The sequence below is a fragment of the Rosa rugosa genome, chromosome 2 (assembly GCF_958449725.1).
Source record: "Rosa rugosa chromosome 2, drRosRugo1.1, whole genome shotgun sequence".
Lineage (NCBI taxonomy): Eukaryota > Viridiplantae > Streptophyta > Magnoliopsida > Rosales > Rosaceae > Rosa > Rosa rugosa.
The window spans coordinates 69,571,872-69,596,287 of record NC_084821.1 but is presented as its reverse complement, the minus strand read 5'-3'; the positions used below and the strand labels follow the sequence as shown (position 1 = coordinate 69,596,287).

The window sequence follows — 24,416 nt, the reverse complement described above, 5'->3', positions numbered from 1 at the left end:
TGATGAAAGCAATGACAATCGAGATGGATGCTCTTGAGAAGAATTGTACGTGGGAGTTAGTGTCATTACCACCTGGGAAGAAGACAGTTGGTTGTAGGTGGGTGTATACAGTGAAACATAATTTGGATGGTTCGGTGGACAGGTACAAGGCAAGATTAGTGGCTAAAGGCTATACTCAGAAGTATGGAGTGGATTACGATGAGACATTTGCACCAGTGGCCAAAATTAACACAATTCGGGTACTTCTTTCTTTAGCTGCTAATCTTGATTGGCCTTTGCAACAATTTGATGTTAAGAATGCATTCTTGCATGGTGACCTGCATGAAGAGGTTTATATGGATGTCCCTCCTGGATATGGTACTTCCACTGGAGAGCAGGTGGTGTGCAAATTGAAGAAGTCTCCAAGAGCTTGGTTTGGCCGGTTCACTAATGTCATGAAGAAAATTGGATACCGACAGAGCAATTCAGATTCCTTAAACATCGGTGTGGTAAGGTGACTGCCTTGATTATTTATGTTGATGACATGGTTGTGACAGGTGATGACATTGAGGAGATTCAAAGGTTACAAGGTCAGTTATCTTCTGAATTTGAGATGAAAGATTTGGGTAATTTGAAATATTTCTTGGGAATTGAAGTTGCCCTTGGGAAGGATTGTATTATGTTGAGTCAGAGGAAGTATGTCCTAGACTTGTTGGCAGAAACAGGTATGTTAGATTGTAAACCCGTTGATACTCCTATCGAGCAGAATCATCGGTTAGCAGAGTACTTAGATCAAGTACCTACAAATAAAGGGAGATACCAGAGGTTAGTTGGACGGCTGATTTATTTGTCCCACACTAGACCAGATTTAGCCTATGCAGTAAGTGTGGTGAGTCAGTTTATGCATAATCCCAGTGAGACCCATATGGATGCTGTATTTCGTATTTTGCAGTATTTAAAGTCTGCTCCAGGGAAGGGATTAGTTTTCTCAAAGAACAATCACTTGGATGTTTCCGGATATACAGACGCAGACTGGGCAGGTAATATTACAGATCGCAGGTCTACTTCGGGCTACTTCACATTTGTGGGTGGTAATTTGGTTACTTGAAAGAGCAAGAAACAAAAGGTGGTGGCTCGCTCCAGTGCAGAAGCAGAATATAGAGGAATGGCCCGAGGACTTTGTGAGATGTTGTGGTTGAGAAATTTGTTGAGAGATTTGGGGTTCATGCAAAAAAAGGCTATGCCGCTTTATTGTGATAATAAGGCCGCAATTGAAATTGCTCATAATCCAGTTCAACATGATCGTACGAAACATGTGGAGGTAGATCGACACTTCATTAAAGAGAAGCTGGATGCACAGGTCATTTTGTTTCCCTTCGTTCCTACTGAGGAGCAATTGGCGGACATTCTTACAAAGGCTCTATCGAGTAAAGCCTTTTATGACTCACTTGACAAGTTGGGCATTCATGATCTGTATGCACCAACTTGAGGAGGAGTGTTGGACCGACAAAGGTGGCAGACACCCCTGAAATGCTGGCTTAAATCAGGCCATTATATTAGGAATATTGTTTTGTAATAACAGAGATTTTGTAATAGGTCTTGCCGTCTTGATGTATATATATGCTCTGTTCGTAGAGAAGATTAATATAGAAAAAATTCCCACCTTCTTTCTGACTGCAATTCCCTTCACAAGGGTAATAGCAACATCCACCAGAGGCGTCGATGAACATGCATGCTAACTCACCCAGATAGGAAATACGATGACATTGTTTACGTGTTTAGGATTGCACTTTGTCCATAATGAATGTAAGGGGTTTATCTGTGTTAGCATCGATCGTTCGGATTCTGTGCGCTGTGCTTGATTGAAGTGAAAGTAATAAACGGAGATGCTCTCAGTTGGGATGTTGTGCAGACAGAAGCTCTAGTCAGTTGGGATATGTGGAAAGATATTTACCTTATATTTTCGGTAGAGTTTTACGTCCTAACTAAATACGGCAAGTTCAACTGTGGCATGCAACGGTTGTGTTTTAGCCGAAATTAACATTTTCCTGACAAGGAATGTCTGGAAGGAAACCAGACTTATATTTGTGGCCCAAATCATATATTATCGAATGACTCGTTAAATTTTTCGTGCAAGAAATGTCTAGAAAGACTAGGTAATTTTCCATACTTTTAAAGTTAGAAGTATTATACACATACTATACACAATTTTTACGTTTTCTCTGTATTTTGCACATATCATTGAATAAAAATAAATTAAATTAAATGTTTTAAAAGTCAAAAAATTAATTAATTAAAAATATTTTGCCGAATTTCTCAACAAACTATGTGATTAAATGTCCGAATGAAACATTTATGTATTTTTCGCTTAATATATATGTCCAGTATTTTACTAACTATGATTAAATTTGACACGAACTTTCTTTATTGACGAAATTTTGCGGCAAAACGCTCTAATTTGGTGGCACATAAATTGGCAAGACTAGCCTTTTCATTGGCACAAGCCATGATTTGCAAAGAAATAAGTCCTCTTGGCTTCATGACTTAATTGATGTTAATCATGTTGTTTGTTTGCTCTAGGGGGGTTCTCGTTTGGAGAACAATTTTTCCCATATTGACGTTATTTAGTTAATAAATTCATTCTTTGATAAAAAAAAATGTGAATATTATCTAATCAATTTTACCGACAACGTTTTTATTGCAAAAAGTTACGCATTATATATTCATATTTTTCAAAGTAAAAATCTCAGATAACCCTAATAGCAACGCCACAAAGCTAGAAATCACAAATTGCTTTTGGCTCGTCCATTTCTTTGTAATTGCATTATATGATCCAACGAACAATTAAAAAAAAAAGTTATCTCTTTAACTTTAGAAAAGAAAAGGGAAAAGCCGGAGACACACAATGCATGGAAAGGCTGGCATCTCATGTCTCGCTTGCATTTTTTTTTTTTTCTGGTCCTAGTTTGTTATCCCAGACGTGGACAGCAACAACTGAATATTGAAAAGATCGAGAAGCCAAACATAGCTCATTGATTTGACCTGTTTTCTTAACAAACTCAGCTGTAAAATATTTTTTCAACCAGTGCGTTTTCCAACAACTGGAGCCATACATTTTTTTTACCTAATTTGGCAATCTCAGGCATCCAACGGCCGAAAGCCAAAGATACCAACCCTGCCGACTCAGCCATCCATGATGATAGTCCATGTACAGATCATGAGGAGGCATCTCTTAGCTCCAGACGCGTTGTCTGGGTTTTCCTTTTCTTCTGCTGTCTTCGATTGTGAGTGAAATCGGATTGATCAAAAAATGCCTAAAAGATGAAATTTTTGTTGTTGCCCTCTCTTGCTGGTCTCCCTCTTTGATAGAAGGTTTCCAGCTGTAAACAATACCACCACAGCCCTAGCTCCATGGATTGAAGGTTTCTGCGCTCTCCCTCTCAATTGAAGGTTTCTGTTCTCTCCGGCCCTCATGGTTACTATTATTCTTTTCTTCATTCGTTAAAACTGATGCATGAGGGCATCTTCTCATCGATCTGCAACCACAATATGCAACTTCATCGATCTTCAACACCTTAGAGGCCAGGCCCGCGCAAATTAAACAAGATCTGATTGCAAGTTTTTGTTCTCGTCAAAACTGGAGCCTGTGCATGCCTGAGGTGGAAAGATCCTTCTCTTTTTTTGGTTTTGATTAGCATTATTTGTTACAGATCTGATTAGGGATTGATTTGACGTAATTCTTCTTTTCTAGTTTTAATTTGAAGCAGATCTGACAGTAAAAATTAAATTTGTATATCTCCTTGTTGTTAGGGATTGACTTGACCTTCATTTTCTTACTTCTATGTGAATATTGTCCTGAAAAGTACTTATAAATACAAACCTATACGGCTATAACACATAGGGATAGCCCAAGGATTAAATGATTTATTTATAATTTAAATTAAATGTGTTTTCCTTTTTTTCTAAGTTGGTTTAGTAAAATTCACCTTGATCCAAATTTTTTTAAAAAATTTATTTATAATAGAAATCCAACAAATTAGATCTTGAGTTCTTCTTTTGGCTAATAATTTTTTTTTCTAATGTTGTTTTACTTGTACAAAAGAAAACAAGTAAATTTGCCTCTAAATTTTGCATTACTTTATCATAACATTGCCTTCTCCTTCAGGGTCGTATGCCCGGGTATTAGAATTATGGAACTCAGTGTCTTTATCAAAATTCACAATATACTCCGCAAACAATAACTAATTTAACAACTCGATCCATAATTATGAGTTCCGATACTCCGCAATAATTATGGTTACTTTATTTTATGTTTGCCGTTAATTTGGCAGGTGCTGCCGAAGTAATGACTTTTGAGTCCTTGGATGCTTCTTGTGATGTCAAAGCACGTGATGGTTTCCAAACATTATTTAAAGATGCACTTGTCAGTGTGACCCTCTAGACTCGATTGCTCTCTTTGAAGAAGGAAAAGACTACAATATGCGACTAAACTCATACATCAATGATAGACGAGCTTGATATAGTATAGACATATTGCATACAGTCGTAGAGCAGTATTTATGAACTGTTGCATTAGTCTATCAGAAACTGGTCTACGACTGCATGGAACTTGTCTACTATTTATATGGAGCGGTATGGTAGATAAACGCCATTGAGCAGGTACTACTTAGTATGTTATTGATTTCAGTGTAGGGACTTGTATGTAGTAAAGGTTCATTAACGTGAATGCAAAGGGGTGTTATGTGCGAATTTGTGATAGAAAAAACCTAATATTGTTTATAATTCCACCCTTTAAATATTTCATGCACGTATTTGAGATGTATTTGTCTCTCATTGTCGTTTGAAACTGTAATTTAGGTGAACAAGACTATCAATACATTAGTAGCAAGTAAAATGCAAATGCTTTTAACATGAGTAAACTAAAGTAAAGTTGGCATTTAGTCATTTCACTAGCAACAATGCCCGCGCTTTGCCGCGGGATGTGAATCGTAACCATAATGTTTTTTCCTACTCCCTAAACTTAAAAATGAAAGGATATAAATGATAGAATTGTTTTCATTACTGTTGATCATCTAAAACAAAAGATGATCTTATCATAGTAGTGGGTCTAAAAAAGTTGGTCTATTGTAAAATTCAATTCAAAAATAATAGATAGAAATCAATACACGCAATAAAGACCAAACAATGTGGTATCCCTTTTCGATTCCAAGCATCAGTAGTATTTGTACAATTATCCTATCTACAATTGTACAAAGGCCAGATTGCATAAACCAACAAAGGAAGGAGGGGGAGAGAAAATTACATCATTCACTTGGTTGTTGACAACTTGAAGTAGAACAAACCTTTTGAAAGGACTTTGCATCCAACAAAGCAATGTCTTCTTATGGAGTAGTTGCTGTACACAGAACACTGCGGTTCCAAAAAAAAAAAAACACACACACTCTTATCAACAACTTAAAGTAGTCAATTGTTACAATACTAATTTCTGATCTAACCTGTCATAAGAGTAAATATATAGGCACTGCAGATAAAAAATGGGGGAAGATATAATATATGGTGACCACCTTGTCGCTATACTTAAAAACTATTATGCTAATGTTCCTATTGCATAAAAACGCAATAATGTTCCTATTGATTTCAAATTCCAGGTTCAAGATAAGCATTCATTTTCTAGTATGAAAATGGAGTAGGGGTTTAAATTGTTCCATATAAATGCAATAGAGTTACCTTACTTAAATCGATGAACAGTGCAAGGGGAATTAGTAGCAAATTCATTTCAATATCTCAATTTGCGAAACATAAATCAAAATAATGAAACTCATGTTAGCTCAACTACTGATTCCTTACTCCTTTCGCCAATATTTAACTCTTAACATAAATAATTCAGAAGGACAGTATATACAATAGGTTAAGTTGCAAGTAAAATTAATTACTTACCTTTAGTTTCTTCTCTGACCTTGCTGCATCTAATGTTTCAAACTACAATTGGCTCCCTCTCCTTGATTCCAAATGCAAATCTGGAAATTCTAAATTAAAACACAGGACGTATTATATACATATATACAATCAAATAAGATTAATAGGCAGAATAAGAATAAAATAGAAGACATGATCAAATAAGAGGCAGAATATGAGATTACTATGAAGACACTGGAAATAGTCCCCACGCTTTGCTGCGGGATGTAACATTATCAATGAATTAGATGTAATAGAACTAAACTTAAAAGGACGACAAAATTGTTTTCAATTGTCTTGAGACCATTGCTACATTATAAATCAAGGATCTCAGACAAAATTGTACAATATGACAAAATAGTACAATATCATCACTGCAGATCATCTAAAACAAAAGATGAATTAAAGTTTCTACTGGCAACATTTTCCATTATAGTAGTTTTCAAAAAATAGGCTATCTTAGTTTAAGGTCAACTTGGTTACAATTGCTGAATGGAACATTTTCTAAAAAATAGTTGTTCCAGGTGTATATATACAAAAGGTGTTAGCGTATTAAAAGTTGGTCATGAGTCTCTCCAAAAACATTGTTTGCTGCAGTTTTATCTATACAAAAAAGGTGCAGCAACAAATAGTAATTCAGCAGGGAATAAAATTTAGAAAAGGAGACTGAAACAGTGACCACTGACCAGGATCACACTGCTTATAAAATTTCTTCAAAATCTGCAAACAAAAATCGAGAGCAAGGAAAATTCATACTCAATATCCAAAAATTTACTAAGAGGAGGAAACCAATTGGAAACTGGAAATTGATTACCTAAATAGTGAAATGATACATAATAAAGGATACAGTTAAATGATATCAAATCCATTATTATGCATCACTTCACTATTTAGGTAATACAAACCCAACAGAACAACATTCACTGACTATAAATATCCCAGAGATTCATTTGAAAGTTAAACACTACGTATGAATCTGTAACTCATATCAATATCAGCAAAAGAATAATGCAATAGAAGGGAACAACAGTGAACTACTGAAGTTCATGTATAGAATTAAGCTTTGAAATTAAGAATATTGCGGAAGATTAACAAAAAGGCATCAATGACACTACTAAGGGACATGTATGTTAACTGTATACAAAAGTGCACATGATGAGGCATGAACCAAATGTTAATACAAATAAAAGAACCAAGCTGAGAAGGTAACTTAATTGCAGCAGTTACAGAATTCTACAAAACATAGCACTTATCAGAGGATTCCAGTAATAAAGTTACGACTACTTGCAACAACTGCCCCTAAAAAGTCATCGATCCTCAGAAATAAGCCAAGAAGGTCAAAATCCCGACTTCTTCAATAATTCCCAGAAATAACACGAATAAAAAAATAAATAAAATAAATTCATAGAAACAAAATTTAGATTAATTTCAACGATCAATATCAAGGAGTGATGATTAAGGAAAAGAAGCGCAAAGAGAGAGCCGGGGGGAAAAAAAAAAAAGAGGATGCCGTGGCTCATCAACTGCAATCACAAAATGATTCAAAACCTCATTCCTTATCATTAACTATTCCAATCCTTCACCCATCAAATACAGCACCCAGAAAGAATTTCAAATCACATTCTCACAAATTCACAAATAACTTCCACTTGTCCTATTTTAAAGCGAGAAATATACTTAAATGAGAAAAGGCACAGAATACTCAATCAACTTAACACAGGACCAGCTACTTGATCATATTTGAAAGCGAGAAATATACTTAAATGAGAAAAGGCACAGAATACTCAATCAACTTAACACAGGACCAGCTACTTGATCGTATTTGAGAGCGAGAAATATACTTAAATGAGAAAAGGCACAGAATAAAAGATTGAAGTCTCACCTATGAAATTCGAGATGAAACTGATTTCCCTTCTTCCCTTTTCTATTTGAATTTTGAATGCCTCAGACTTTACAAAGACTGCAAATTATGGAAAATCAAAAGTTATTTAGAGATAAAAAAAAATAGTTCTAACATCAGAAATTCCCAACATTGTCTTTGGTCACAAATTCCCATAAAACAAAAATTGTTCTCTCTGTTGTTTTAAATAAAGCTGACAGCCAATTTTCACTTATACTATTTAATATTACTCTTAATGCTTTAGCTGTTTGAAGATCACATCTCATTGAACCCCACTTACTCAGAATCCACTATTAAATATGGTTCAGAGCACGATAATTATGAAACCAAACCCAAAATCTCTCTAAGAAAACCAAACTCCAACAGCTCACTTTCAAAAAAAGAGGGGGAAAAAAAACTCACCACCAAAAGACACTAATCAAACTTGTTAAGAACACTAAACAAAGAAAACAGCAAAGAAAAGTTACCTCGAGCAAAAACTCCAAAATCAACAGACCAATAATATTAAAAAAAATCAAACAAAAACAGATAGCAGCAGCAGACATTCCAATTTCACACCAGCACTTCAAGTATAATCATATCAAATCAAGGACGACATACAAAAATTCATCCAATCAAGGAAGCCACTATCTAATGTCTCATAAATAAAATAAAATAAAGAGAAAAAAGTATAATCCAATAAAAATACCCATCGCAATTGAACAGCCTTGATTTAACAAACTTCCATAACGATACAGAACAAAACAACTCAACTCAACAACCTAATGTCTCTTTTCAACCAACACATAGAAATCCAGAAAGAAAAGGGGTGTAAAACGACGAATGCAAGCAAGAGCCACTACTCTACCAAGCACCCACGGATCAAACAAACCAAACACAAAACCCAATTTCACAATCGAGGATCAAACAAACCAAACAGAAAACCCAATTTCACCAAACAAAACAGTGGAAAAACCCAGAAATCCGAAACCCCCAATTCCCATCCAAAGACCACAACTTTAAACAAAACCCACAATTACCGAGCCCAAAAAAAATCGAATCGAGACAATATTTCAGAAATTCGAAACCCCCAATTTCCTCCAAAGACCACAACTTTAAACAAAACCCAGAATAACCGAGCCCAGAGGAACTCGAATCGAGACAATATTCAGAGTCGGATGCAATCAGACCTGAAAATTAGGTGAGAGAATTACCGGATTAAATGTTCAAACTTTGGAATCCTAGCTTGAAATTATCGGGGATTGACTGGGCAACGACTCTATGCTTTAGGGATTTGCCTCCGATCTCCAGAAAGCTTGAGCTTTGTCTCTCTTCGAGGAAGCTTGAGCTTGAGCTTTAATCAATATTCTGTGCTGAGTGATCAAATGCAGGTTAGAGACGGAATATTGATTTGAGACAGAAACCAATATTCTTTGCCGCATATCTAATCAAACCCTCCAGTTGCTAAATATCTGCAACCACTGTCAAGTTGATGAGACCCAAAAAACCTGAACCTTCTGGAGTTCTAGCATTCTACTGTCGGCGGGTGCTTATAACAGACTAAATGACAGGGATGTAATTTAAGAAAAAATTAAGGGCAAAAGCGTCATTTACTTCGGGCTCGAATGAACAGTGAGACGCGAATGAACAGTCCACGCCCTTTAGATTATAGATAATTACTATACATTTACTGAAAGGATCACTAAAAAGGATTCGTCCCATACGGAGAGATCATATTACTAGTGTGTTTGAATTGCTTCTTAACAATCAATATATTATTATCATGAGAAAAACAGATTGGAAATATACACATGTCTTTCAGAACAGTTGCATATTTCCCGAAATTGGTTTGAAAATACTTCTCCTTAAGTTTTTCACTTAAGTTGAATTGATGATTGGTGCCCATCATTTTAAATAATTTTTTATTATTAAATACTAGTCTTCCTACACACATGCTCTGCATGTGCCAAAAAAAAAATGGTAGAAAAAAAAAGAAGAAAAGATAATGAAAGGAAATAGTTATTATAGAGAGAAAATAGGTTGTGGGTTTTTTTGTTTGTTCAAAAATATATTTTGTAATTGTCATAATTGTCTTTGTGATTTGATTAATTCTGTAAGTATTTAAATATTTTAGAGTCATTTCTATCAAAATTTATGATTTTGACTAAAAAAACCTATTTTGTTAATAATAGTGTAGATAATTGTTATTGTTAAAATTATTTATTTATCTTTGTACATCTGATCCATGTTAGCACATTCGGACATCATGTTGCAGGAATATGGGCCGCTGTATCAACTTTGGGTCTTGCGTAGTTGTTTTCATCTTGATTAAAAAGATGGCAAGACAATATCTCATCTCGTTGATAGGCAAGCCTGCCGGGTGGCTTTTATTCCAGTAAGCTCTCATGCAGACCTTCCATTCTAAAGTTTTTGTTAAATGTATAAATTCAAAATATTTGCCTAGTAATGCAACTTCTAATAATAATAAATAAAAATTTAAAAATTTGATCATCTATCAGAAAATTAATGCCTCAGCTTAATACCAGTTGGTTTAGCTGTATTGATTTTCTCTTCATAAGTGGGATGTTGTGAGTCTGACTTACGGAAAATTAATTGATATAATAAATAAATATAAATTAATGCATCAAAAATTTACTTAAATTAGCTAGATACAATGAATTAATGACACATTTACTTATTTGAAATGAAAATAGAAATGAAGGGAATGATTCTAGTGTATGAGTTTTTCTGCAATTACTAGCTTATATAGGTATTGAAATGGGTGTGGGTCCCACCTCATTATTAGGAATCGAGCCTAAATAACGCATAGTATGATACTGGAAATAAGGGGAATTTGCTTCTACACCCAAATTCACACACAACTTTTAGATGAAACCCATCTATAAGATTGTTTTAATATACACCCAAACCTATTAATTAGGTTTCTCTAAAAAAAAAAACTTATTAAATAGGATAAATATTAAAACCCATTGTTGTTAAGAATTACTAAAGCTGCCACCATCCCCAAACTTTCTGCAGATGCAAGTCTTGAAACAGTTGCGCAAAGACATCGCCAAGAATTAATCAACTATTGATTCCAGCAACTGAAATCAATACCTAGGTTGGAGGTTATGTAATCTCCACATTCAAAAGCCTAATCTAAATCATTACTTGGGTTGGAGGTTATGTAATCTCCACATTCAAAAGCTAGAATTATAGGTGCCTAAGTCATTCTATGAATGATTTAGGTACAAATTGTGAACTCCCTGAATGATAGGTACCTAAATCATTTGCTTATGTTAAAACTCACATGATGTTTAACACCTGAATGATAGACAAAATTATGCAATTTTACTTATGGTTCATTCTACCTAAGTCATTCCTTGATTGATAGGTACAATTTATGAACTCCTAAATGATAGGTACCTAAGTCATTTTCTTATGTTAAAACTCACATGATATTTAACACTTGTACGATATGAAAAATTATACAGTTATACCTATGGTTCATCTAGAAATACAAAAATTAGCAAGTGAAAGTTAATGACAAGGATGTTGGATTATTCTATTTCATTTCTGATAAATGAGGTAAAATGAATATTTATTAAAAAGTCAACAGCTATATTCAATCAGAAGGATAAAATAGTCAAACTAAAAAAAATGTGAAAAATCATAATTATAGACTTAAAATCTATAAGGAAGGTTTAATTATGTCAATGGGTGTAGATTAAAAGAAAATATAGGAATGAATTTTTCCTAATAGGAGCTTCATTTTTTGGGTTTTTTTTTTTTCCCTAATTTTCTCTGGAAATAAATTGTATGTTTACTTGGAATTGGAATGCAAATGAATGGAATGATTCCGGTATATGAATTTTCTGCGATTATTAACTTATGTATGTATTGAAATGGGTGTGGTTCTCACCTCATTGTTAGGAATCGATTCTTGAACAACCCAGATTTAGGATATGAGCATAGAAATCAAAGCATAATGAATGCATTTTTTTTTTCACCCAAATAGGCTTACGTATTTTTAGTAACCTCAAATTACCCATAACCCTAGAAATATATACACCTCTCTCATGAACATTTATTTTTGTAGGGGTACTTTAGTAATTGAACTAGAATTAATTATGGATCATGAACATAAAAATCAACCCTAACTTTAGACAAAACCCTAAAAACCCTAACTTCTTCACAAAATTTGACACTATTCTATTCCACACTAGTAAAAGGGAAGGGGAAAGGAAAACCTTTTACAAAAGGAGAACATTTTTATCATACTTTCACTATTAGAACTATATTATCAAAAATCGGCTAAAAATTGCGCTTGATGTCTTTATGAGTGTTGAGGAAGATCCAAAAATTGAGACATCGGTTTTTAGCTGATGTTAAAATTAAAGCTACACGTACATAGCTTTTTTATAAGCACTCGATGTAAAAGTCAAGTCTTAACATAGGTCCTTTATAAGAAACCGATCTTGTTTCTTGTTATGACATCGTCTTAGACCAATAAATCAATTTACTTTCTAGTGTTTGACATATGTTATTTAGATAGAACCAGTGTAATCATTCTTTCTGACATCAGTTTCTTATTTTGGAGATGCTTTAGTCAAGTTCAAAATAATTTGCTTTCAAAGTACATAAACTAGTTCTTTGTGGAAACAATCGTAGTAATTATCATTAGAATGAGAATATATATGCTAAGCAAACAATTATTATTATTAAATACTGATAAAATGTCAATATAAAACGAGTACATAAATTGAAACAAAAGTTCAATAGTTCATAGAACTAAACAATAGAAATATAAACGAAAATGTGCCTTTTTCTCCTGCAATTAAAATTGAATGAACAATTAGTTATAACATAAAAGAAAGAAAGAAAGAAAGAAGATTGGAAACTCCTTGGTATAGTTGCCAATGAGCCTAGCAAAAACATGTGCAGATGAGTTGAGAACTAAAGTAGAGGTTGTCTAAAATAAGTTTCAGCAAAACTTATTAGAAAAGATTTACATTTGCAGGCTTGTTCAACCATCATCCACAATATTATAAACCATTAAATTTAAAGATTCAGTTGGTAAAATGAAACACTGTAATACTAATTTCAAAACTCAGAAAATTCCTGCATCTCTAAGACTAAACATGCATCTCAAAATCAATCAAAGTTCCATACCAACTTCTCTGCACAACTTTCTCATCCAAAATTTCACTACAACTCTACAACTTTCTCATCCTCATTAAGCAGCCAAAGCACAGAGAACATTTTAAGGAGAGATCACAATAGTCAAGATCAAGATAAAGTTTCAACATCAATTACCTTCATATATGGCATATCAAGTTCTTTTTCTCCTATATATACATGCATCCATTCAAAAAGTTCATAGAATATATTGATCAGGCCGTTTGATCGACTTGTAGATTAGATATATTGATCGTAGAAGTGTTCCGATCGACTTGTAGATTAGATATATTTTATTTTATCTTGATAGAAGGGGACATAATTAAGCATTGTATCTTGGAAGAAGAGGATTTGAGCTAGAGACATCATCCACATTTGTAAAGAGAAATACTAGTAGACTGATTTACTCTCAATAGCACATAGAATAATTTCTATTAAAAAATTTGGTATTCTATTTAACTAATAAAATTTTAATTTTAATTGAAATTAATAACTATAAGACGTAGTGTTTATGAGAGGCCTGCCCACCTAAAGGAATTTTTTATTTTTATTTTTTATTTTTTTTTGTGAGGGACAAACTTAAAAGAAAAAACACCCTAAGCGGTCTCATTCTCATTGCCGCACTAAAACCTTATTATTCCCAACCTCTGTTGTCGCCGTTTTTTTTCCATTGCTTCTCAATTCCTTCCAGCATCTTCAGATACTCTCTTGAAGAGACTGCTCTCATGGGTCGTCGGACGATATTCCGGATTCGTAAAGTCCTCAGAGTTCCTCACATAATTACTATCCCTAAGATAGTAACGGTTGAGAGAAGCCCCGATTCCTCGACCAGTTTTTCTGCTCGCCTCACTGGATTCTCTTCAGCAATGGCAGTCTACGGGAGTCTCCCTTCGATTTTGGACGATCCGAACGATCCTCATCTCTCGGAATTGGAGAGGTTGGAAACGGAGGCAAGGGTTCATCTCCGAGCCATCCACCGTGAGGAGGCGGAGGATGCCAACAGCCGCCGCTGGTTTGCCCAGCTGCGGAGCCGGTCCAACCCCCCCATGGCAATCGAGTGCAAAAAGTAAGAATTTTCATTCTAGATCTACATCTCCTTAAGATCTAGCTGAATGAGTTTTGAATCTGCCACAGAAAAAAGGACCGATATTCTAATTGTTATCAGCAATTTTAGACATCCGCGTTCACTCTTTTATTATTTGCAATTTTGTTTGAATTTCTTTTATTTTTCACGCTTTATCGATCTGATCTATCAGCAAAACTATTAGGGTTTTGTTCAAAGCTATTCGGTGGCCTTTTTTTTTTTTTTTGGTGGTGACAGTTGAATATCTTTGAACTGTTCAAAGATATTCAACTGTCTTAATATCTTTGAACATCTTTGAACTGTTCAAAGATATTCAACTGCCTTTTTTTATTAAGACAGTTGTCTTAATATCTTTGAACATCTTTGAACTGTTCAAAGATATTCAACTGCCTTTTTTTATTAAGACAGTTGTCTTAATATCTTTGAATATCGAGTACATAAATTGAAACAAAAGTTCAAGAAATAGTTCATAGAACTAAACAATAGAAATATAAACGAAAATGTGCCTTTTTCTCCTGCAAATAAAATTGAATGAACAATTAGTTATAACATAAAAGAAAGAAAGAAGATTGGAAATAGTTGCCAATGGGCCTAGCAAAAACATGTGCAGATGAGTTGAGAACTAAAGCAGAGGTTGTCTAAAATAAGTTTCAGCAAAACTTATTAGAAAAGATTTACATTTGCAGGCTTGTTCAACCATCATCCACAATATTATAAACCATTAAATTTAAAGATTCAGTTGGTAAAATGAAACACTGTAATACTAATTTCAAAACTCAGAAAATTCCTGCATCTCTAAGACTAAACCTGCATCTCAAAATCAATCAAAGTTCCATACCAACTTCTCTGCACAACTTTCTCATCCAAAATTTCACTACAACTCTACAACTTTCTCATCCTCATTAAGCAGCCAAAGCACAGAGAACATTTTAAGGAGAGATCACAATAGTCAAGATCAAGATAAAGTTTCAAGATCAATTACCTTCATATATGGCATATCAAGTTCTTTTTCTCCTATATATACGTTCATCCATTCAAAAAGTTCATAGAATATATTGATCAGGCCGTTTGATCGACTTGTAGATTAGATATATTGATCGTAGAAGTGTTCCGATCGACTTGTAGATTAGATATATTTTATTTTATCTTGATAGAAGGGGACATAATTAAGCATTGTAGCTTGGAAGAAGGGGATTTGAGCTAGAGACATCATCCACATTTGTAAAGAGAAATACTAGTAGACTGATTTACTCTCAATAACACATAGAATAATTTCTATTAAAAAATTTGGTATTCTATTTAACTAATAAAATTTTAATTTTAATTGAAATTAATAACTATAAGACGTAGTGTTTATGAGAGGCCTGCCCACCTAAAGGAATTTTTTATTTTTATTTTTTATTTTTTTTTGTGAGGGACAAACTTAAAAGAAAAAACACCCTAAGCGGTCTCATTCTCATTGCCGCACTAAAACCTTATTATTCCCAACCTCTGTTGTCGCCGTTTTTTTTCCATTGCTTCTCAATTCCTTCCAGCATCTTCAGATACTCTCTTGAAGAGACTGCTCTCATGGGTCGTCGGACGATATTCCGGATTCGTAAAGTCCTCAGAGTTCCTCACATAATTACTATCCCTAAGATAGTAACGGTTGAGAGAAGCCCCGATTCCTCGACCAGTTTTTCTGCTCGCCTCACTGGATTCTCTTCAGCAATGGCAGTCTACGGGAGTCTCCCTTCGATTTTGGACGATCCGAACGATCCTCATCTCTCGGAATTGGAGAGGTTGGAAACGGAGGCAAGGGTTCATCTCCGAGCCATCCACCGTGAGGAGGCGGAGGATGCCAACAGCCGCCGCTGGTTTGCCCAGCTGCGGAGCCGGTCCAACCCCCCCATGGCAATCGAGTGCAAAAAGTAAGAATTTTCATTCTAGATCTACATCTCCTTAAGATCTAGCTGAATGAGTTTTGAATCTGCCACAGAAAAAAGGACCGATATTCTAATTGTTATCAGCAATTTTAGACATCCGCGTTCACTCTTTTATTATTTGCAATTTTGTTTGAATTTCTTTTATTTTTCACGCTTTATCGATCTGATCTATCAGCAAAACTATTAGGGTTTTGTTCAAAGCTATTCGGTGGCCTTTTTTTTTTTTTTTGGTGGTGACAGTTGAATATCTTTGAACTGTTCAAAGATATTCAACTGTCTTAATATCTTTGAACATCTTTGAACTGTTCAAAGATATTCAACTGCCTTTTTTTATTAAGACAGTTGTCTTAATATCTTTGAACATCTTTGAACTGTTCAAAGATATTCAACTGCCTTTTTTTATTAAGACAGTTGTCTTAATATCTTTGAATATCGAGTACATAAATTGAAACAAAAGTTCAAGAAATAGTTCATAGAACTAAACAATAGAAATATAAACGAAAATGTGCCTTTTTCTCCTGCAAATAAAATTGAATGAACAATTAGTTATAACATAAAAGAAAGAAAGAAGATTGGAAATAGTTGCCAATGGGCCTAGCAAAAACATGTGCAGATGAGTTGAGAACTAAAGCAGAGGTTGTCTAAAATAAGTTTCAGCAAAACTTATTAGAAAAGATTTACATTTGCAGGCTTGTTCAACCATCATCCACAATATTATAAACCATTAAATTTAAAGATTCAGTTGGTAAAATGAAACACTGTAATACTAATTTCAAAACTCAGAAAATTCCTGCATCTCTAAGACTAAACCTGCATCTCAAAATCAATCAAAGTTCCATACCAACTTCTCTGCACAACTTTCTCATCCAAAATTTCACTACAACTCTACAACTTTCTCATCCTCATTAAGCAGCCAAAGCACAGAGAACATTTTAAGGAGAGATCACAATAGTCAAGATCAAGATAAAGTTTCAAGATCAATTACCTTCATATATGGCATATCAAGTTCTTTTTCTCCTATATATACGTTCATCCATTCAAAAAGTTCATAGAATATATTGATCAGGCCGTTTGATCGACTTGTAGATTAGATATATTGATCGTAGAAGTGTTCCGATCGACTTGTAGATTAGATATATTTTATTTTATCTTGATAGAAGGGGACATAATTAAGCATTGTAGCTTGGAAGAAGGGGATTTGAGCTAGAGACATCATCCACATTTGTAAAGAGAAATACTAGTAGACTGATTTACTCTCAATAACACATAGAATAATTTCTATTAAAAAATTTGGTATTCTATTTAACTAATAAAATTTTAATTTTAATTTTAATTGAAATTAATAACTATAAGACGTAGTGTTTATGAGAGGCCTGCCCACCTAAAGGAATTTTTTATTTTTATTTTTTATTTTTTTTTGTGAGGGACAAACTTAAAAGAAAAAACACCCTAAGCGGTCTCATTCTCATTGCCGCACTAAAACCTTATTATTCCCAACCTCTGTTGTCGCCGTTTTTTTTCCATTGCTTCTCAATTCCTTCCAGCATCTTCAGATACTCTCTTGAAGAGACTGCTCTCATGGGTCGTCGGACGATATTCCGGATTCGTAAAGTCCTCAGAGTTCCTCACATAATTACTATCCCTAAGATAGTAACGGTTGAGAGAAGCCCCGATTCCTCGACCAGTTTTTCTGCTCGCCTCACTGGATTCTCTTCAGCAATGGCAGTCTACGGGAGTCTCCCTTCGATTTTGGACGATCCGAACGATCCTCATCTCTCGGAATTGGAGAGGTTGGAAACGGAGGCAAGGGTTCATCTCCGAGCCATCCACCGTGAGGAGGCGGAGGATGCCAACAGCCGCCGCTGGTTTGCCCAGCTGCGGAGCCGGTCCAACCCCCCCATGGCAATCGAGTGCAAAAAGTAAGAATTTTCATTCTAGATCTACATCTCCTTAAGATCTAGCTGAATGAGTTTTGAATCTGCCACAGAAAAAAGGACCGATATTCTAATTGTTATCAGCAATTTTAGACATCCGCGTTCACTCTTTTATTATTTGCAATTTTGTTTGAATTTCTTTTATTTTTCACGCTTTATCGATCTGATCTATCAGCAAAACTATTAGGGTTTTGTTCAAAGCTATTCGGTGGCCTTTTTTTTTTTTTTTGGTGGTGACAGTTGAATATCTTTGAACTGTTCAAAGATATTCAACTGTCTTAATATCTTTGAACATCTTTGAACTGTTCAAAGATATTCAACTGCCTTTTTTTATTAAGACAGTTGTCTTAATATCTTTGAACATCTTTGAACTGTTCAAAGATATTCAACTGCCTTTTTTTTATTAAGACAGTTGTCTTAATATCTTTGAATATCGAGTACATAAATTGAAACAAAAGTTCAAGAAATAGTTCATAGAACTAAACAATAGAAATATAAACGAAAATGTGCCTTTTTCTCCTGCAAATAAAATTGAATGAACAATTAGTTATAACATAAAAGAAAGAAAGAAGATTGGAAATAGTTGCCAATGGGCCTAGCAAAAACATGTGCAGATGAGTTGAGAACTAAAGCAGAGGTTGTCTAAAATAAGTTTCAGCAAAACTTATTAGAAAAGATTTACATTTGCAGGCTTGTTCAACCATCATCCACAATATTATAAACCATTAAATTTAAAGATTCAGTTGGTAAAATGAAACACTGTAATACTAATTTCAAAACTCAGAAAATTCCTGCATCTCTAAGACTAAACCTGCATCTCAAAATCAATCAAAGTTCCATACCAACTTCTCTGCACAACTTTCTCATCCAAAATTTCACTACAACTCTACAACTTTCTCATCCTCATTAAGCAGCCAAAGCACAGAGAACATTTTAAGGAGAGATCACAATAGTCAAGATCAAGATAAAGTTTCAAGATCAATTACCTTCATATATGGCATATCAAGTTCTTTTTCTCCTATATATACGTTCATCCATTCAAAAAGTTCATAGAATATATTGATCAGGCCGTTTGATCGACTTGTAGATTAGATATATTGATCGTAGAAGTGTTCCGATCGACTTGTAGATTAGATATATTTTATTTTATCTTGATAGAAGGGGACATAATTAAGCATTGTAGCTTGGAAGAAGGGGATTTGAGCTAGAGACATCATCCACATTTGTAAAGAGAAATACTAGTAGACTGATTTACTCTCAATAACACATAGAATAATTTCTATTAAAAAATTTGGTATTCTATTTAACTAATAAAATTTTAATTTTAATTTTAATTGAAATTAATAACTATAAGACGTAGTGTTTATGAGAGGCCTGCCCACCTAAAGGAATTTTTTTTTTTTTTTTTTTTTTTTTTTTTTTTTTGTGAGGGACAAACTTAAAAGAAAAAACACCCTAAGCGGTCTCATTCTCATTGCCGCACTAAAACCTTATTATTCCCAACCTCTGTTGTCGCCGTTTTTTTCCATTGCTTCTCAATTCCTTCCAGCATCTTCAGATACTCTCTTGAAGAGACTGCTCTCATGGGTCGTCGGACGATATTCCGGATTCGTAAAGTCCTCAGAGTTCCTCACATAATTACTATCCCTAAGATAGTAACGGTTGAGAGAAGCCCCGATTCCTCGACCAGTTTTTCTGCTCGCCTCACTGGATTCTCTTCAGCAATGGCAGTCTACGGGAGTCTCCCTTCGATTTTGGACGATCCGAACGATCCTCATCTCTCGGAATTGGAGAGGTTGGAAACGGAGGCAAGGGTTCATCTCCGAGCCATCCACCGTGAGGAGGCGGAGGATGCCAACAGCCGCCGCTGGTTTGCCCAGCTGCGGAGCCGGTCCAACCCCCCCATGGCAATCGAGTGCAAAAAGTAAGAATTTTCATTCTAGATCTACATCTCCTTAAGATCTAGCTGAATGAGTTTTGAATCTGCCACAGAAAAAAGGACCGATATTCTAATTGTTATCAGCAATTTTAGACATCCGCGTTCACTCTTTTATTATTTGCAATTTTGTTTGAATTTCTTTTATTTTTCACGCTTTATCGATCTGATCTATCAGCAAAACTATTAGGGTTTTGTTCAAAGCTATTCGGTGGCCTTTTTTTTTTTTTTTGGTTTGAAAGGGGCACTAGATTAATAGTACTTGTTTTTGCTATCTGTAGTTTACATGAAATGCAAATTCTTGTCTTAACTGTGGCGGTTTCCAGTTTATTGCAGGCCCCCGTCAGCCTCAGACCGGGTCTGATGATGAGAAAGCATGGCAAAGATTAAGGGCAAGAGTAGGATACTTATTTTGGGGCTCATATATAATGTAATGTAAGACTTATTTTGGGGTTCATATACTCATAATCGTTAGTAGTTTAAAGTTTGAGTCTTTTTTACAGTCTAAATAAGATTACAAAGATATGTCTTGCACCGGGTCACGGTTGGCACCATTTGTAATTGTGTTCAAAGAACCAAGGGGGATCAGATGGCAAGGAGAGCTGCAAAGAAAAAGTAAAGATTAACCAAGCAAAGTTGCTAATCAATACCAACAATACTTCGGAGGACAAAATGAAATCAAATAGTCATGAATCACCAGCATGGCGATTTCAAAGATATTCAACTGTCTTACGAGCAGAAACTTGCTTGTAAACCTGGTAGAATAAACAGCATACCTCAGCAGGAACAACTTATTGTTAATTTGCCCATTTCTCGATTCAAAACTGATTATTATTGTTAACGGACAGGTTAGTGATGATTTGAAACTGAAAACATTGAGAAGAAATCACAAGAAGCAAGTCAAAAACGACGACAACTTAAGCAGAAATCATTTCCGCACCAGTTAAAGAGGATGAACTCCATGGAGGACTCGAGCAAGTGACTTCGCCGATAACGACATTACATTGGCTAGTATGCCTTGTATGTTCCTTTATCAATATGGTTAAGCTTAATAGTACACCATTTACAAACATATCTAATCTACAAACAGTACTGTTTATCAACCAATTGGTCATAGTACTAAACTAAGTATGGTAAATCAGTGAGCCGTCGGTTGGTGGTTAAGACATTGTGGGGAGCAATTGAAGAAAGAAAATCCCTGCAAAAGTACTAAAAATCTTGCCAATTCCACATCAATTGGTCTAATCCTTTAAGCTCATTCACGGTCAGCTGGGACTCTTGGAGCGTAAGTCTGCAAAATGAAACCAGGTGACTTATGAGATGATTTTCATATCCAATCATAACATATACAGTACATGAATCATGGTTTATCTAGAAGTCTATAACCAATAAAGAGGTTAGAGACTCGGTAAAAGTTGTGCAGCTAGAGATTGAAAGAAGCTTAGTTAGCTTAGTTCTTTTCTTTTATACATACCAAATACTAATACCATCATATCATACAGACAGGCATTAGAAGCAAAGCAGCTGTTGTGAAGTTATTACTTATGTGAATTAAGAATACCTTAAGAGTGATCACAGAATGTTGTCATTCACATATTGTACAGTTGAAATCAGTTCTTCTGCTTTGCTACTTTTTGCCTATTATGTAAACACAAATTCTCTCTATCTAGAAAAAGGAAACACTCAAACTAACTCTATATAATGCTGTGAATGCAGTTAAGGCAATAAACTAAAAACAGTCAGAATGCAAATTGACTATAGTGCAGCAATAGGCAAACCAATGTGGTAAAATTTAAATAAGAAACCAAATGATATGTAAATGTCAGTTTACCGGAGCATAATTTCCTATGGCACTAACACTTCCAGCCGCACCACGAACTGCACGATGGATTTCATTTTCAACCACTAAGTTGATTGGTTCCTGTCCCCCGTGTAGCCATCAGAGAGAGAAAAAAAATATATGCTTTAGTGAATTGAGTACCTTCAAATAAAGTCCTTTTCAAGAACGGAAAAGTACTTGAAATCCAAAAGGATGATGTACAAAAGCCAATAATGAGAAAACAATAGGCTGATACTGTATAATCATTCGGGTTTAGCAGAAACTATGAAGAAGTATTGAAATCAAAGCAAACAACTTTCATTGGACACAATTCTAGAATAGGGTTAAGTGAAAGCTTACCGTCAAGACCCAAATCAATCAATTTCAGATAGACTGCAGGCTGCAATAGCTTCCTGAAAATTCTGTCTGGCTCACCCAAGTCTCTTTTGTCGACATGCACGCGGCATCCTTCCTGTAACAAAAAGCAAATTCATGAATAACTCAGAAGCTCAAATGAGAGCCATTCGAGCAATGATCTGAAACCAAAATGTAATGTACTTTAAGTTGTTATTAATGCTTATGCAATTCACAACTCTCCTCCTTAAGTTTTCTCAAATGTAATACACATTGGTCCTGCTTGCTGCTGATTGTAAAAAATGGAACTTTAGTATGTTTGGACTAAGAAATTAAATTTCTAGCCACCAGAGACCAATAAGGAAAAAAAAAACAATCAACTTACATCTATTGAAAGAAGCATGATTTTTTGTACTACCCAAAATGTTGCAGATCCATCTCCAGATCATTCAATTTGATAATATCATGACGCAGCTAATCCATCACTAACTTACAAAATATATAAACCCTCTAAACATGTACGAAAGGAAACAGAAAGCCGATCATATTTACCTTTGAAATGATGAGAAGAAAGGCATTGAAATTAAATGGTTCGAAAATGAAAACAATAAAGCCCAAAGTTTTCTGTAATAACCTCGATTTTCAATCGAGCAAAACTTGGCGGCAGTTTTATTCAATGAAGTATTCATTTCGATTTGGTAGAAAATAAAATTACGTCAAATCTCAATTGTTAATTTCGTAGCAAGGATTAATCAAATTTCCCCTACATTAATAATCAAATCCTATATTTCTGGTTTTAACACAAAGTAGTGGCAATCACTTTGTTTTGTTAAAAAAAAAAATGGAGGCGTGCTATGTGTTTCAAGCATTAAGTAAAGTAGTGCGACACTAGTTTGCTTTTTATTATACAATTGTATAGGATTGGTGGTATACCAGCTTTGGAGGAAGAAGAACAAAAAAATCCATTTTTTCTCTCGTTCTCTCTTTCTGCCGAAACAACACCAGAAAAAGTCTGAAGATTTTCTCCAAGCTTGTTCTCGCTCCACAGGCCTTCGATCGACCCCAGACCACGTTCCACAGCTTCACCTTGATCTTGCACAGCTGCAGGAGGCAGCCTTGCGCCTCAAAACGGTCGGAAACGGCGGCGGAAGTCCGGTTAGTTTAAGCCTGTTTTAGTTCCAAGCTCGATAACTCGTGTTTCCGGCCACCGTTCCTTGCAAAACTTCATCCTCGTGCTTGCCTCAACCCCCTGAAGCCCCCAGAAGCAGCCTTGCACGGCGGCGCATCCCGTAGCAGCAACTACAAGTCAACCCCGCCAAGAACGAAACCGGAGCTATCGATCCAAATATCTCGAGCTACAGGACGTATTTTTGAGTGATTCTTGAACCAGTGAGCTCACCTTGAAGTTCTGAAAAACTCTCCAGAAGGAATCGAAGGGTTTCGTTGAAGTTTTTATGTCGAAACTCAAGCTCGCCGGATTCTGGAATTTTTCCGACCACCGAAGCTTTCGATCGGTATATCTCGAGCTACAGACCATATTTTTCTGTGATTCTTGAACCAATAAGTTCTCCTTGAGTTTCTTAACAACTCTCTAGAAGGGATCGAAGCCCGAAATTGACGTTTTGACGTCGAAATCCAGCCTTGACGGATTCTGCAAATTTCGCCGGATTCTGGAAATTTTCCGGCCACCTCGACTGTTTTAGGTGATTGACGGTTTAAGTTGGTGGACGATTGTGGATCGTATTTTGAGCTATTAAGAAGACGCAGCGGGATTAGAGGTGAGTAAACCTCACATGGTTCATATTACGAACCGAATATAATTAATTGATTTTTTTTGTCGTAATTGTGTGGAAATTGTTTATGAAATAAAGATTTGTTTTGAAATAATATGAACTTGATCAACTACGGTTCATAGGGCTGCGGCTCACAGGTAAGAAAATGAATTTAAGTATAAAATGAATTTATTGCTGTAATGCGTGTGAACTATAGTTGGTATTAATAGGCATTCCTGTGCGAATGTCTATGTATATATATTATTTACGTGAAATAATATGTATTGTTGGAATTGTGAAATATTATGTGTTGTTGGAGTTGTGAAATAATATGTATCGTTAGAGTTGTGTTGAGTTTATTGTTGAAAAGCAACATATTGTGAGAGATGTGGAGTTTATTGTTGAGAAACAATATACAGTGAGGTGTTGAGTCTTATTGTTGAGGAACAATAAATTGTTGTGATCTGTGGAGATCAATAGGTCACGGGGTGACCATGGCATACTATCAGCGACCCACGCTCTCGCGCCGGGTAGGTGGAACTGATAGTATTAAATCGTGAACCACTCTCTCGCGCCGGGTAGGTGGAAACGATCAGTTAGA

At 35.1% G+C, this 24,416-nt stretch overlaps 3 long non-coding RNA genes across 11 annotated transcripts in view; 1 reads left to right on the top strand and 2 right to left on the bottom strand.

Annotated features, from left to right (window-relative positions):
* Positions 1-3,035: 3,035 nt before the first annotated feature.
* LOC133729749 (uncharacterized) lies at positions 3,036-21,483 on the top strand. Of its 8 annotated transcripts, none has more exons than XR_009856486.1 (7): positions 3,036-3,429; positions 3,559-3,638; positions 4,311-4,638; positions 10,089-10,208; positions 13,683-19,858; positions 20,197-20,628; positions 20,719-20,942. It is a non-coding gene; the product is annotated as an uncharacterized LOC133729749 (long non-coding RNA). The 8 variants fall into 8 exon arrangements; XR_009856491.1 differs by having other exon boundaries at positions 3,036-3,638; positions 20,197-20,305; positions 20,374-20,628; XR_009856488.1 differs by adding an exon at positions 21,013-21,483 and having other exon boundaries at positions 3,037-3,638; positions 20,719-20,890.
* On the bottom strand, positions 5,298-10,082 carry LOC133729750 (uncharacterized). 2 transcript variants are annotated; one of them, XR_009856494.1, is made up of 3 exons: positions 7,817-10,082; positions 5,917-6,654; positions 5,298-5,388 (listed from the first exon to the last, which is right to left on the bottom strand). It is a non-coding gene; the product is annotated as an uncharacterized LOC133729750 (long non-coding RNA). The 2 variants fall into 2 exon arrangements; XR_009856493.1 differs by lacking the exon at positions 7,817-10,082 and having other exon boundaries at positions 5,917-7,810.
* LOC133729751 (uncharacterized) overlaps positions 20,819-24,416 on the bottom strand; it is a 16,221-nt gene continuing 12,623 nt past the window's right edge. Inside the window, exons 4-5 of the long non-coding RNA XR_009856495.1 lie at positions 22,050-22,161; positions 20,819-21,791 (exon numbers count right to left, since the gene is read on the bottom strand). This is a non-coding gene — a long non-coding RNA (uncharacterized LOC133729751). The remainder of the gene's footprint in view (positions 21,792-22,049; positions 22,162-24,416) is intronic.